The 14602-nt window shown below is 42.5% G+C and overlaps 1 pseudogene; it reads left to right on the plus strand.

The window, feature by feature from the left end:
• Window positions 1-2192: 2192 nt before the first annotated feature.
• Window positions 2193-8345, plus strand: LOC117722753 (uncharacterized; annotated as a pseudogene).
• Window positions 8346-14602: the final 6257 nt, after the last annotated feature.

A 14602-nucleotide genomic window follows, 5' to 3' on the forward strand; every position in this document is an offset into this window, starting at 1 on the left:
CTGTGCTTCTCTCAATGACGTGATCAGGAAAGACTGTAGACCAAGAAGCCTTGCTGATCTATCTCAACATGCAAGCCTCTCACAGTGTGTTGAGTCCGATTTATACTCCCTCCAAACATTACGTGTTCTCCACAGTCTTGCCTCACCACTTCTCTTGCCTCAGCAAGTGAGTCTGTCTTAGCAAACTCCAGGTGAGTCTCTATCAGCTGACATCACTCTTCTAATTGGCCTGAGTCTGCAGAAGCAGCAAAAAGCCACCAGAGCACCACCAGAAGTTTTTTTGGTGCTTTTTTTCCTCTATGGAGTCACAACAAACAGAGCTCAGCTACACACTGAAAGGCTGACCAATACATGAGTGTCACTGGTGAAGAATCCTTCATGATTCCTTTTGCGTGCTTGCTTTAGCAAAACATCCTTTCACCTGTGTCCACTTCAGGAAAATACTCCTTGCCCCAACAAAACACCACGCAGCACAACTGACTTTCCAAAGAACCCTCAAGTTTCCACTTCAGAGAGGCTTCAGGTTTTCTGGAAGAGGCCTCTAATCTACTATAAAAAGTGAGAGAACAGAATCGAATGCCACAGGCCTGAGCCCCAAGTAACAACAGTGGATGAGTTGCTACAGAGAGTGAATTAACCTGCTGCACATGACCTCACAAAGCAACATGAGTGAACATTGCAATGGTGCTTGGGAAAAGTGATATTTGCATATCTAAACTTCCATCCAACCAAAACATGAAGAAATTAATAAAAATATTTATTTTGTGGCCGATGTTGGAGATATCCCTTGATCCATTCTGCCTTTTGTCACTAATGGGGAGAGTTGGCTTAAGAGATGGCTGAGCAATTAACAGTGCTTGCTGCTCTTGCAGAGAATCCTTGTAAGGTTGCCTGCATCTGCATCAGGTGGCTATCAACTGCTTGTTAACTCCAGCTCTAGGGAATTCGATGGCCTTGTTTTGCTTCCACAGGTACCCAGACATATGAATGTGTGCATGCAAACCTGTTTATATATGTTCATATACTTAAACACACACACCACTTTATTGAGAGTTAGTTTTATTATGTGTGTGTGTGTGTGTGTGTGTGTGTGTGTGTGTGTGTGTTGTACATGTGGAGATCAGAACAGAGTATCAGTGTTCCCTCTGTTGCTTTCTTCCTTATTTCTTTAAGACATGCCTTTCACTAAACTAGCAGCTCCGTGTTTCAACCAGGCTGGTTGACCAGCAAGCTCCTAAGATCCCCCTGTCTCCATCTCCACAGTGTTGATGTTACATGCCTGGTGTTGTACATGGGTACCAAACTCAGATCCTCATGCTTGTATACCAAGCACTCTGACCCACTGACTCATCCCTCCAGCTGCAAGGTTCTCCCGTCTTAAAATTCCCCTAACCCCAATGTAGTGCCTTTCTGATATAAAATCATGTTTCCTCATGGATCTGTAAAGCTTTTCTCAGTGGGAAGTCACAGCTGCAGGGGATGCAAGGGAGCTGACTGAGGAGTAGATGGAGGTATTGAAAAGATTTCGTCCACTGTTTGTCTCTCGGCCATCAGCTCTTTCAGATCTTAGGATTTCTTCTGTGGAAAGAAGGCAGCGATGCTCCTGAGGTATTCTCTTAGTTTACAGGCTTGCCGCAAGAACCAAAGGAGCTGGGATGTGTGCGGAATCCCTGGGGTACTATGAGTTCCAGGCAAGTCTGGGCTACAGAGACTGTGCATCGAACAAACAACAATAATAAGAATAAACAAATAAATTATAAGCACAGCCTCTTGTATTTGCTGGAGGATACTGGTCAGAGGTATGGCCTCACATCTCCATGCATGCTAGCAGAGAAGGAGAAGCTATAAAATCATGCTAAAATACCAATAGCGGTAGCTGAGGGACTCTCCCGTATCAGAAAGCCAACTCACCCTGTGTACTGTTCTTTTGTCCGAGTCTTATGCATACCTGGCTCCTGTCCAAACTTGGTAGAGGTAGGGACGCTCGACTGAAAGATCCAACACAGGCAGGGTCTCTTTTCTCCTTCCCCTCCCCTTCTCCCCCACTTCACTCCTCCTCTTCCCACATCCACCCTCTTGGGCTCTTCCCTTCCTGCCCAAGTTCCCCGATCTGCCAGCACCACAGTGACAATATGAGATATCGCATCTGAAGAAGCACAGCCAAATATTTGATTTGGACGACGGCACTGAAGATGCCTCATCACAACTGTGGGTGCCCAGATTACCAACGCCTTGCTCTTGGCGGCGGCACAAGCTGCATTGAGTACAAACTGCACGGAAGAGCGCGTTACAACACGGATGGAAGAGATCCCAAATGGCTGATGTGCAGTGTCTTGTTTGGGGAAGAGCTCGCTGATGAGGAACAAGCTGAAGAGGCAAGAGGCTGTTGTTTTTCCTGTCAAGGCAAATGGTACTAAGAATATGGCAAGCGCTTTTAAGATTTTTTTTTTTCCTTCCTTTTCTTACTTGGATTCAGAAACGCGTGGAGATGAGAAATGGATTGCTGTTGGGGGGTGGGGGGTGAGGACGATGTACTTGCCTTGACTCTTGCCCCTTCTCCTGGACATAGGGCTTGGCTTCATTTCAGTTAGCCTCACTAGTAACAACTGCTGATCGGGGAAAGACTTGCAATTCCCGGCCGTTTCCAATACCCCATTATGTACAATCTCAACTGAATTGAAACATGAGTTAAATTAGTGAACAGAGCAAAACTGGCCAGAAGAATACCATCTTCTGCTTGCAGTGTGGAGATAATAACCCCCCAATGTCCTGCAGAAACACCCAGGACTCCTGAAAGAGGTTTTGCAGGGAGAGTCAGAGACCGGTTCCATCTGCTTAAGGATGGGAAAGCACAGTGGGCCCTTCTTACTTGAGGCTTTGCTTCCCAAAGCTCCAGCAATCCTAATATGATCTGAAAATAGAAAATGAAGAATCCCAGGAATAAATAATCCATAACTTTGGAATAGTGCACCACTCATCACTGGGAAGATGATGGAGAAATCTCAGGACACTTTTTCCAGCATACTGTGTATATCTGATGCCACTAGGGTTGGTCACTTAGTAGGTTTCTTGCTTAGGAGACTGGCACTGCTTGTATACCACTAACCCCTGTACAGTGTCCTTTACAAAACACAAAGGGCAAGTTTGTTCTAAGTGTTATTTTGTTATACTTTAGGCTGCAATGTATGGCCAGGCACCCCCTAGGAGACTTGAAACATACTACTCTCAATTTAAACAAAGTAAATTTCTACTTGGAGTACATCAAATCTTTCCGTATCTGGAGTTTTCATGATAACAAATTTAAAATGGAAAAGTCACATTTAAATGCAAAATCGGTGAGGCCTCGGTCATTATATACACAGCCCACACGCTCAGCGTATTAATCATTTAAGAACAGGAAGGCATGCAAGCATCAGTGCACACATGTGACAAGTCCACATTTCATGTCTTCAGTTAGAGTGTTTGCACACACACGCACACACACACACACACACACACCCCACAGGTATAGGACATGAAAACTTGCGTGTGTATATATATATATATATATATTGAATTCTTAGAGTAATCTGGAAAAAGGACCAACATGTTTTTGTGTGTTATGTGCTTCAGTAGGTTTAATAGCTTCCTATTGACTTGAATATCCTTCCCTCAAAAAACTCGTCATATGAGAGAACTCTAGATAAAATGCTTCTGGTATTCACTCATCTGTTAGTGCTATGCTAATCATGCCAAGGTCATGGGTTCAGTCCCCAGGTGGGCCATTTACATCTGCTCCGCTCCAAAGCACCAAGTTGCACTTCCAACCCCACGGTGTACATTGATAAATGTGTGCCACGCAGGGCTTAGGGATTATAGAGCGAGCTGTAAATGTGATTCCATAGATCCAAAGCCTAGCTTTGTGCTTCGTATATGTGTGGTTTCCAGTCAGTTGCTCAACACGTTAAGACTCCATCTCCGTATTCAATTGGGACAATAAGCACACTTACCAGGCTAAACTGAAAACTGAAGGAGCAGAGCTGACTGCAGCATCTAAGTACATCATAAACAAGATTTTTCAGGAGAAAGGATGAGAGACTGGAGCTTTGCAGATATGCTGGTAATGTTCATGATTTGTGTCAAGAATACAAAACCATTACGTTGCATGAGTCACATATTTTGCATTTACTGACCGCGAATCAGGATCAGATTTGAAATTGCACAATCATGAGTCTGAAAATCAGTTCCCTGTAAACTCCAAAGTAACTTACTTCTCAAATTTCTTCCTCCTCTGTCTTCCAGAAATGCATTCTGTGTCCTTATGTTCCACTCAACCTTTTGTTAAAACGTGAAATAAAAAAAAAACATGTGGATTAATTTCAAAATGTATACAGTCAAGGCTGAACATGGTGGTGCATGCCTTTAATACTAGCACTTGGGAGGCAGAGGGAGAGAGATCGCTGTGAGTTTGAGGGCAACATGGCTTACAAAGCAAGCTCTAGGACAGCCAGGAACACATAGGGAAATCTTGTCTAAGACAAACAAACAAGCAAAAAATGTATATAGGCAACTTGTGAAATATACATATATATATGCATATATATATATACATGTTACATGCAGTCTAGAATTAACTGGATCCTTTATAAGCTGATCCTTTTCACTTACTTCAATCCTGGACACCATACCTTTTTCCTCTGCAACTTCACTGGTTCCTTCTGAAGACAGGCAATAGAGATTGCAGAGGATATGGAGTCAACTCGAATTAAGTCATCCAAAGCCATAATTCATCAAAATTACATTAAATCTGTAAACATAAAACTAGCAGTTCTAAATGCTTTCCAGACACAAAAGTATTATTGCCTCTGTAAGTTCCCCGGTGCTAAAATGCGATTTAGATTCCCATTCCTTTGTAGATTACTGTAAGCGTTAATCCCCGTGAGTTCATTAACCCATCCCTTCACTCTGACGCTACATATCTATAGCATCAGACACTTTAATTTTCTCAGGGTTCCAATCTCTTCCTATAGCAATCAAGGTCACTTATAAACAAGATATCAATTTGTTTTTAAAAACTAGGGGAAAATTACAGTTATCCCCAACCTTTGCTTATTTCTTCACAAAGAAAATTGTTCAAAGGAATGTGGTCCCCTGCATTAAAAATGTTCGTTTTGTGGTTAGACACAACATAGACTAGTCTTAGAAACAAAGTCTTTGTGGGATCTAGACTCCTGGAAAACAATTCCAATGGTTTTACAGCTCCCATAGAGAAATATCTAGAAATTTGTTTTATCTAAAGAGCTTGAGTTATGTTCACATTGCTGCCTTCTTCTCAGTACCTGTCCATAAGGACCATCAGAAGCAATTTGCTTTCAGTTGGCAAGGCCAGCAGTATACCTTTACAGTTTTGCCTCAAGGATATATTAACTCTCCTGCCCTGTGTCATAACTTAGTTAGAAGGGATCTTGATTGTTTGTCTCTTCCACAGAATATCACATTGGTGCACTATATTGATGACACTATGCTGATTGAACCAATTGAGCAGGAAATGGCAACCACTTTGGACTCATTGCTAACACATATGCATATCAGAAGATGGGAAGTAAATCCAACTAAAATTCAAGGGCCATCTACCTCAGTGAAACTGTTAGGAGTCCTGTTGCTGTTAATATTTAAAACGGCATTTTGTTGGGCCGACTATCTAAGTGGTGGCGGCTCTGCTTAGCTCTGCAGCCATGTTCCCCAGCCAGAGGCCACATGGGCACCACAGCTAGAAAAGTCCAGAGGCTAGAAACACTGGCCCTGGCATCCACAAGAGGCTAGCATAGGAAATGGCTCTGCCAATCTTCCACACTGTCTCCACAAGGCTGGGCTGAGCCCAGACCATCCCGCCATCCACACGGTACCTGGTAGAAAATGAGACTTTAATGCTTAATGATTAACCAATGGCTTTATATGTTTGGTAATGCTCAAATATCAAGATGCTCACACAATTGGAAGTGTTTACCAATTAACTGACCTAGATATAAGTTGTTACCCAGGACTGCTATTGGTCCAAGCGTGGTTCTCCATCCTCCTACATCTCTGCCTCCTCTTCCTTCTCCTCTTCCACTCCTTACTCCTCCAACCTTAGCTTCTCTCAAGTTTTGAGGATAATTTCCCGCTACAAAGTCCAGTGAAGTGGGGCATGCAGAGATATTCCTTCTAATGTGAAAGAGAAGTTATTGCACCTGGCCCCTCCCACCACCAAGAAGCACAATGTTTAGTGGGTCCATTTGGATTCTGGAGACAGCACATTCCTCACCTGGGTGTGTTACTCAAGCCCATTTACCAAGTAACTCAAAAAGCTGCTAGCTTTGTGTGGGGCCTGAAACAGGAAAAGGCTCTTCAACAGGTCCAGGCTACTATGCAGGTTGCTCTACCACTTGGACCATATGATCCAGCAGTCCTGGTGGTAATTGAGGTGTTGGTAACAGATAGAGATGATGTTTGGAGCCTCTGGCAGGCCCCTGTAGGTGAATCACAGATGAGACCTTTGGGACTTGGAGCAAAGCTCTACCTTCATCTGCAGACAACTATTCTCCCTTTGAAAAACAGCTCTTGGCCTGCTATTGGGCCTTATTGGAAACTGAATGTTTGACAATAGGACACCAAGGTCCCATGTAACCTGAATTGCCCATCACTAGCTGGGTGTTATCAGACCCCCCAAGTCATAAAGTAGGACATGTATAGCAGCAGAAAGTAGGACATGTAAAGCAGCATCAAATGGAAGTGGTATATATGGGACTGGACCAGAGCAGGTCCTGAAGGGACAAGCAAGTTACATGAAGTAGTTGCTCAAATGCCTATGGTTTCTACCCCAGTTATGCTATCTGCTGCCAAGCATGCACCTATAGCCTCATGGGATGTTCCTTATGATCGGCTGACTGAAGAAGAGAAGACTAGGACCTGGTTTACTGATGGCTTTGCACGTTATACAAGCAACACCCAGAAGTGGACAACTGCAGCATTACAACTCCTGTCCGGGACAACCCTGAAAGATCCAGGTGAAGGAAAATCTTCACAGTGGGCAGAACTTCAGGCAGTACACATGGTATTATAGTTTGTCTGGAAGAAGAAATGGCCAGATGTATAATTGTTCACTGCCTCATAGGCTGTAGCCAATGGATTGGCTGGATGGTCCGGGACTTGGAAAGGTCATAGTTGAAAAATTAGTGAGAAAGACATCTGGGGAAGAAGTATGTGGATAGATCTCTCCAAATAGGCAGAGAATGTGAAGATATTTGTGTCCCATGTAAATGCTCGCCAAAAGATGACTTCAGCTGAGGAGTTCAATAATCAAGTGGACAGGATGACCCGTTCTGTGGACATCAGCCTCTTTCCCCAGCCATCCCTGTCATTGCTCAGTGGGCATGTAAACAAAGTGGCCATGGTGTCCAAGATGCAGGTTATCCTTGGACTCAACAACACGGACTTCCACTCAAGGCTGACCTGGCTACAGCTGTTGCTGAATGCCAGATCTGCCAACAGCAGAGACCAACACTGAGTCCTAGATATGGCACCATTCCTCCAAGTGACCAGCCAGCAAGCTGGTGGCAGGTTGACTACATTGGACTGCTTCCTCCCTGGAAAGGACGTTTTGTTCTTACTGGAGTAAATATTTATTCTGGTTATGGATTTTCCTTTCCTGTACGTAATGCTTCTGCCAAAATATGGTGATTTATGGACTTACAGAGTGCCTTCCATTGTCATGGTATTCCACACCGTATTGGTTCTGACCAAGGAACTCATTTCACAGCCAGAGAAGTGTGACAGTGGCCCATGATCATGGAATCCACTGGTCTTACCATGTTCTCCACCATCCTGAAGCAGCTGGCCTGATAAATAGATGGAAGGGCCTTTTGAAGATGCAGTTACAGTGCCAATTAGGTGGCAGCAGCATGGAGGGCTGGGGCAGAGTTCTTCAGAAGGCAGTATATGCTTTGAATCAGCATCTGATATATGGTACGGTGTCTCCCATAGCTAGGATCCATGGGTCCAGGAATCAAGGAATGGAAAAGGGAATAGTTCCACTCATTGTCACTCCTAGTAACCTTCTAGGAAAATTTTTGCTTCCTGTCCCAATCCTAGGTTCTGCTGGCCTAGAAGTTTTGGTTCCAGAGGGGAGAGTGCTCCTACCAGGAGCCACAACAAACATTCCATTGAACTGGAAGCTCAGACTTCCCCCTGGTCATTCTGGGCTTCTAATACCCTTAAACCAACAGGCTAAGAAAGGAATAACAGTGTTAGTATCGATGATAAATCCAGATTACCATGGGGAAATTGGATTGCCTCTCCACAATGGAGGTAAGATGGATTATGTCTAGAGTGCAGGAGATCCCTTAGGGGATCTCTTAGTACTACCATGTCCTGTGATTAAAGTCAATGGTAAGCTACAACAGCCTAACCCAAGCAGGATGACAAAGGACACAGACCCATTAGGAATGAAGGTATGGGTCACTCCTCCAGGAAAAGAGCCTAGACCTGCTGAGGTGCTTGCTGAAGGTAAAGGAAATACAGAATGGGTAGTAGAGGAAGGTAGTTATAAAGACCAACTAATGTCACGTAACCAGTTGCAGAAGCAAAGATTATAAAGTAACATGAATGCTTCTGTTTTATTTAGTTAAGAATACATTTGTCTTTCTTCCAATTTCCTTAACATCAATAGGTATTTCAGTTGAGATACTAGAAGAATGTTCCTAAGGGACATTACCTCATTGTAAATTTACAAATGCATTTGTGATTGTATGAGGAATAGTTTTATCATGTTAGGCATATTCATGATGTTGTTATTGTTTCATGTAGACATGAGATACTGTTTGTGTCCAGTTGACAAGGGGTGGATTGTGGTGACTATTCCTGGTTGTCAACTTGACTATATCTGGAATGAGCTACAATCCAGAATTGGAAGGCTTACCTGTGATCCTGATCTTGAGGCATAGTGGCTATGAAAAGCTTAGGCCCAGGCAAGGTAGTACACACCTAAAATCCCAGGAGACTGACTGAGGCAAGTCCCAGATCCAGGTCTGTTGGTACACACCTTTCATCTGGGCCACACCTTCTGCTGGGGACCTACATAAGGACATAGGAAGAAAGAAGCCTCACTCTTCTTCCTCTTCTTGCCTTGTGGGACTGAAAAATTGCTAGATCCTTGGACTTCCATTCACAGTTGACCATTGTTGAGGAGTTGGACTACAGGCTGTAAGTCATCAACAAAGTCTCTTACTATACAGAGACTACCCATAAGTTCTATGACTCTAGAGAACCCTGACTAATACACTTAGTCAGGAGTTTAGTGAGTTGCTGGATATTCCTCTCAAAGGTTTTCCTGGCCATATAAATGAAGCCTAAAAAAATAGAATCCAGGGTATAAGATTCAGTAACCATGCAAAAAAAGCACATACATCTCGCCTGCAGACAAGGAGGTCACACCCTGGCCCTCTTTCTTCCTTTGGCTCAGGATTTGCTTTAACATAGCAGAAAGCCCTGAAGGCATCACCCATCAAAAATAGCCATGCTTCGAATGCACTATTCCTGTTGGGAAAGTGCTGGAGAACTGGAGCTGACCCCAGATGCTGAGGCAGCACCTCTTTCTCCCTTTGCCAAGAGAGCTTGATTTCAGTGCTCACACCCCCCCCCCACCCTGAGGTTTTCTCCAATCCTGGAGGCATAACCAGCTAGGAGCCCAGGAATATACTAATGAAAGTTTGGGGGAGAGAACCACATGATATTAATTTGAAGCTCAGAATAAAAGGGGAATCTGCACAAATCAATACCTTTTCTACAGTTCATTCCAGCCAGGGCCAAGGTTGTGGTTCAGGGTTTTGTTTGCAGCCACTGTAGAGAGAATCCTCTCCTAGTTACAGGCCTCACTTTTTAACCCACAAATGATGTTCAGGGCAAAGAAGAGAGCTTAAATGAAAAGTACTTAATGGTGAATGATGGTGCGCAAGAGACCATAAAGCTGCAGGGAAGACAGTAGAGCTTCTCTTGAGATGGACGGACTGCTGGAAAGTGGATTGCAAGTGTGTGGGGAGCCTGGGTATTTCAGAAGTTGAGAGCTGCTGACGATCTGTGCTCTCAGTCATGGGTAGCTGAAGTAGCTACGCATGGTTCTCCCTGCTCTACCGCACCTGCCTAATTGTGGTGCTGAATAAATATTAACGGGAGATGAAAAATGCATGAAGTGCCAGAGGAGAGGAGAAGAAGAACTTAAGAACCCATCCAGCTCCATTTCAAGCTGGATAAAGAGAAGAAGTGGGAAGAAGGTGAAAAAAATCCTCAGAATTGTAAGGGAGGAGGAGGAAAGAGGGGAGAGTGTAAACGGTGGTTTCTATGGTAAGCTTCCTCCTCCTCGCCACCGCCTGTGTTCAAATGTTCATCTTATTCACTTGTTTCTCCCCCACAACACAGGGGATGTGGTCAAAGACAACACACAAATGGCAGCTGGGGATCAATATCATATTGAAGGTCCAACTTCAGAAAATTAAATGTTTAAAAATGTATATAAGAACAACTATAAGTGTGTCATACATTTAACTATGATAAAGAAGATTTGAAACTGAGCTGCAAACACCAGAGATGACAAATGAATAAGTGATACAAACAAGAGTTGGCATTTAGTTGTTGTTTGAAAGTGCTGCTAATGGGTCCGGTTTTGTGAGATTTTTGTTAAGGGCCGGAGGGAAAGAAAGGCCTTCTGCCCTCCAAAGAAAAGACATTCTACTTTTCTCCTTGCTGTGCCAAAATATAACCAAAAGCAATGTAAGGAATGAAGGGTTAATTTCCACACACTGTCCAACGGTCACAGCTGAGAAGACAAAGAGTGAGCATCCAGCAGCTATGGGACCGGGTCCCATCTGTGTGGCTTCGGGAGCAGAGAGAACGAGAACGAGGATGCTCAGCTGATATCTGCCTTTTCCCCTTTATCTATCCACAAATCCCGGCCCATGGGATGGCACCATGCACATTCACAGTGGGTCTCTCGACCCTGGATTGATCCTCTCTGGAAAAGCTCTGAAGGTCACTCATCGCTGCACCCCATGAACACCTGTGGGTGTTTCTTAATCCAATCAAACTGATCATTGAGCTTAACCAAGGGATTATCCTTTCTGCAGTAGATTGCCATATCACTAGGAGGAGATGCTCCCAGCCGGCATGTGATGTTGTTCAGAATCAAGGTGTAAGAACAAGGCTTCTTTCTATGAGCAGAATGGTATTTGAATTATCCACGGTCTGTGTGTTAGGAGATTGTAGCTGAACAGAATGCGAAGGCATCGCACCTAATTTGTTTCTTTAGAATCTCTTTTGTCTTAAGTATATTGGTTACCTTGTGCCCATGATTTTATATATAAAAGAATCATTAGACCTCCTTCTGTGACTTTACATAATATAATCATTAGACCTTCACCTTTATAGGCAGGAAACAGGGGAGAGAAAAGGACAGTTAGAAGAAAATTATGCATCAGACACTTTCTTATTTTTGTAAAAATAAAAAAAATTGTTGGGACATGAGTGGCATGGTATTGTTTTTTGTCTTAATTCTTACTAATATCCATCTGGGTACCAGTCCATTCTTTATACACAGCCTGGTATAATTTTGAAAGGCCACCTTGTCCATTAAATTAATGAATTAAAACTTCAAAATTATTTTCGTTAATTAAGTACTGTTGATGATATCGATGGTGATGATGGTGATAATGATGGCAACAATAATGGTGGTGATGATAAAGATGGTGGCGATGGTGATGATGGAGATGATTCCCTCTTTGAACAACAGCACTGAATACTGAACAGCAACATGGGTTGTCAAAGTTAGAGTAACAAGTCCTGTGAGAAATAAAAAGATGGCGCCATTGCAGCTTACTTCATATTGAAAATTATCCCCAAGGCAGTTTGTAATAAAGAGGGCATAGTAGATCTCTAGACAGACGGAGCCTGTCAATCTCATGCACAGGCTATAGGTACACATGGAGAACAGAAACCCTTCTCCACTCATCACCTGTAAGCGGCCCCTTTGCTAATTTTTCTAGGTCTTCAGCTACCTAAGTTTTCTCAGCTAGGAGGACATTCTTCATATTTCAAATGTACATATTTTCTATTCTCCCCAACACATTCCTCAGAATTTCACCTAGGAATATGCAAAAAGAATACCCATTTCCCAAGAATTTCAAGCCCAGCTTCAGATAATAACGGTTCGGGTTCGTCTCTCAGCGGTGCTTGTATCTTAAAATTTTTCGTATTATTTCATAATATTTTATATGACTGGATGAACTATCAAAGAGCGACTTGTACTTAACAATATTCAGAAACATCCCATTTGACTTGTTTCCAAAGAGGATGTAAGTAGAAGAAGTGAAACTTAATATGATCTCAGGAAAGACATCAATTTCCATCTAGGTGGTAGGAAATTATCCTTCGAAATGTTCCTGTAACAATAAACCAATATCCACTCATGATATATGACAAGTGGCACCCTACACATGCAGCTGGTATCACAGGAAAGGAAGGGGATCCCATGGAACTCAAAAGGATTTAAGTTGGTTGCTTAAAGGACACGTGTGTTCTGCTGTTTAACCGGCTACACTACTACTGTCTTCTTTGCTCTGACAAAGATGATATGCAAAAGTTACTTAAGGGAGGAATGGTTTAAGTTGGCTCTTTGGTTGGGAAGTGCTACAGTCCATCATACTGGGAATGTAAGTGCTGAGAGCATGAGACAGTATCCAGAATCAAGCCGTAGAGCTAGGAGGATCAAGGAGCATTACCATTCAACTGGCTGTTCCCTCTTCCCCTCTTTCCTGTCAGTCTAGAATCTCAGAGCACCGGATGTGGCCACTCATTTCAGGGTGGGTCTTATCTCATTAGTAAAACCTCTAGACAAATACCCTTAGAGACAAACACAAAGCTGTGTTTTTAAAATGATTCTAAATCCAGTTAATTTGAAAACTAATATAAGGTATCACAAGGGTATCACAAGGATACTATATTTAGTTTCTGGTCCAGAATTACATCAAATGAGCTGATTTCTCTCTATAGATTTGCACTGAGCATGTACTTGAAGTATTGACTGTAGATAATTTCTTTGAAGTCTTAACCTTGCCTCTTTATGCTGGTATTAATTTCCTTTCTTGTGCAGGGACATTCTAGCTTACTGTAATCCCATCTCCCTCCTTCTGTTTGGTATCTATACATTTAAACTTAAATCTAAGACATCATTGTCCAGATAAGTGTTTCTTTGTTTTTAATTTATAGTAGTTTGATAGTGTGAGATCTCCTGTCTAAGTCTTCAATTCATTCATTTCATATTTTAACCCAAGGGTCTTATCCCTCTGCATATGTAATAGCCAATATTCTTTGCCTATGGAGTAGACATGGTAATTTTCCTAAAAATCAACTGACAACAGAAACAAGGATTCATCTGTGAGAAAGAACACAGAAACTTTAATGTATGTTAGACCTTAGTATGAGCACAGAGAGGTTTCTGAGACAATGAATAGTTGAGGAGACAGCAAACAAAGTTTCTTGGTGGGAGGTCAGTAAAGCTTAGTCCTATCTGTGAGGAGAGGTGAATAATTCAGAGGAAAAATATCCTTGACCTGGCCTCCTGCAGGTGTGTGCTGTGTCCCAGCCCCAGCTTTGGCAATATGCGTTCAGTGAAACCACAGAATTTCAGGGTGCTTCAGTCTCATTTCATAAAATAATAAAAAAAAAAGTAGCAGTCATGAATTTCATTAAAATAAGATGCTGCCATAAAATTTTACAACTAACAATGTGTGAATCATACCTTCAAAATATGTAATGGAAGCCTAAGGTATCAACAGAATGTAGTGTTGACGAATAGAATTTTATTGCCCAATTGCTTTGAGAGATTCAATACAGGAATGCTCTAAGGTATGTAAAAAACACCTGACTCAGCCTATGTCCAGAAAATATTTACTGTCTATAAAATATCTTACAGTAAAATAAAGTATAATTCATTGTATACTGACATGAGGTTTACGTCTTTCACTCTAGTATCTTTGCCCCATTCAAAAACACAGTCACATATGCACAAATTAGCTGTAGACATGCGTGCACTTGCATGTACAAATACACTGTACATATATTTTGCCAATTTCCACAAGGGAATGTGAAAACATACTGCTGCCCTTCTTTTATTGCCATGGTGGCTCAAACACAGGATGGGTGATTTAGTTAAATTTAGTTAGCACAGGATTGCCTAGACAAAAATGGATTAAAATTCCCTGGCTTCCATTCCAATGCATAATAGTAAACTTTAATGTCTCCAGCTTTCTTCTCAGATGGAACATGTCAAACAAAGTTAAGGATGGCATCATCTTTGACTGCACAAAATAAAATTACTTCGTTTCTAACTTGTATCAGGACAGAGGAGCCCAGAACAATGTCGCTAGCAGCCACTGTCACAGCGCAATCCCTTACCTCCCCCACCATCTACCTGGAAGTAGCTCAGATAGTGTCACTTTCTGACAGCTGGGATTCCTCTTGCCACATAGAATTGAAAGGAAGAGATAACCAGATGATTTCTACCATGTCAATGGTGAGAAATCTGTATCCCTTTTAC

Source organism: Arvicanthis niloticus, chromosome 17 (assembly GCF_011762505.2).
Source record: "Arvicanthis niloticus isolate mArvNil1 chromosome 17, mArvNil1.pat.X, whole genome shotgun sequence".
NCBI classification, from domain to species: Eukaryota; Metazoa; Chordata; class Mammalia; order Rodentia; family Muridae; genus Arvicanthis; species Arvicanthis niloticus.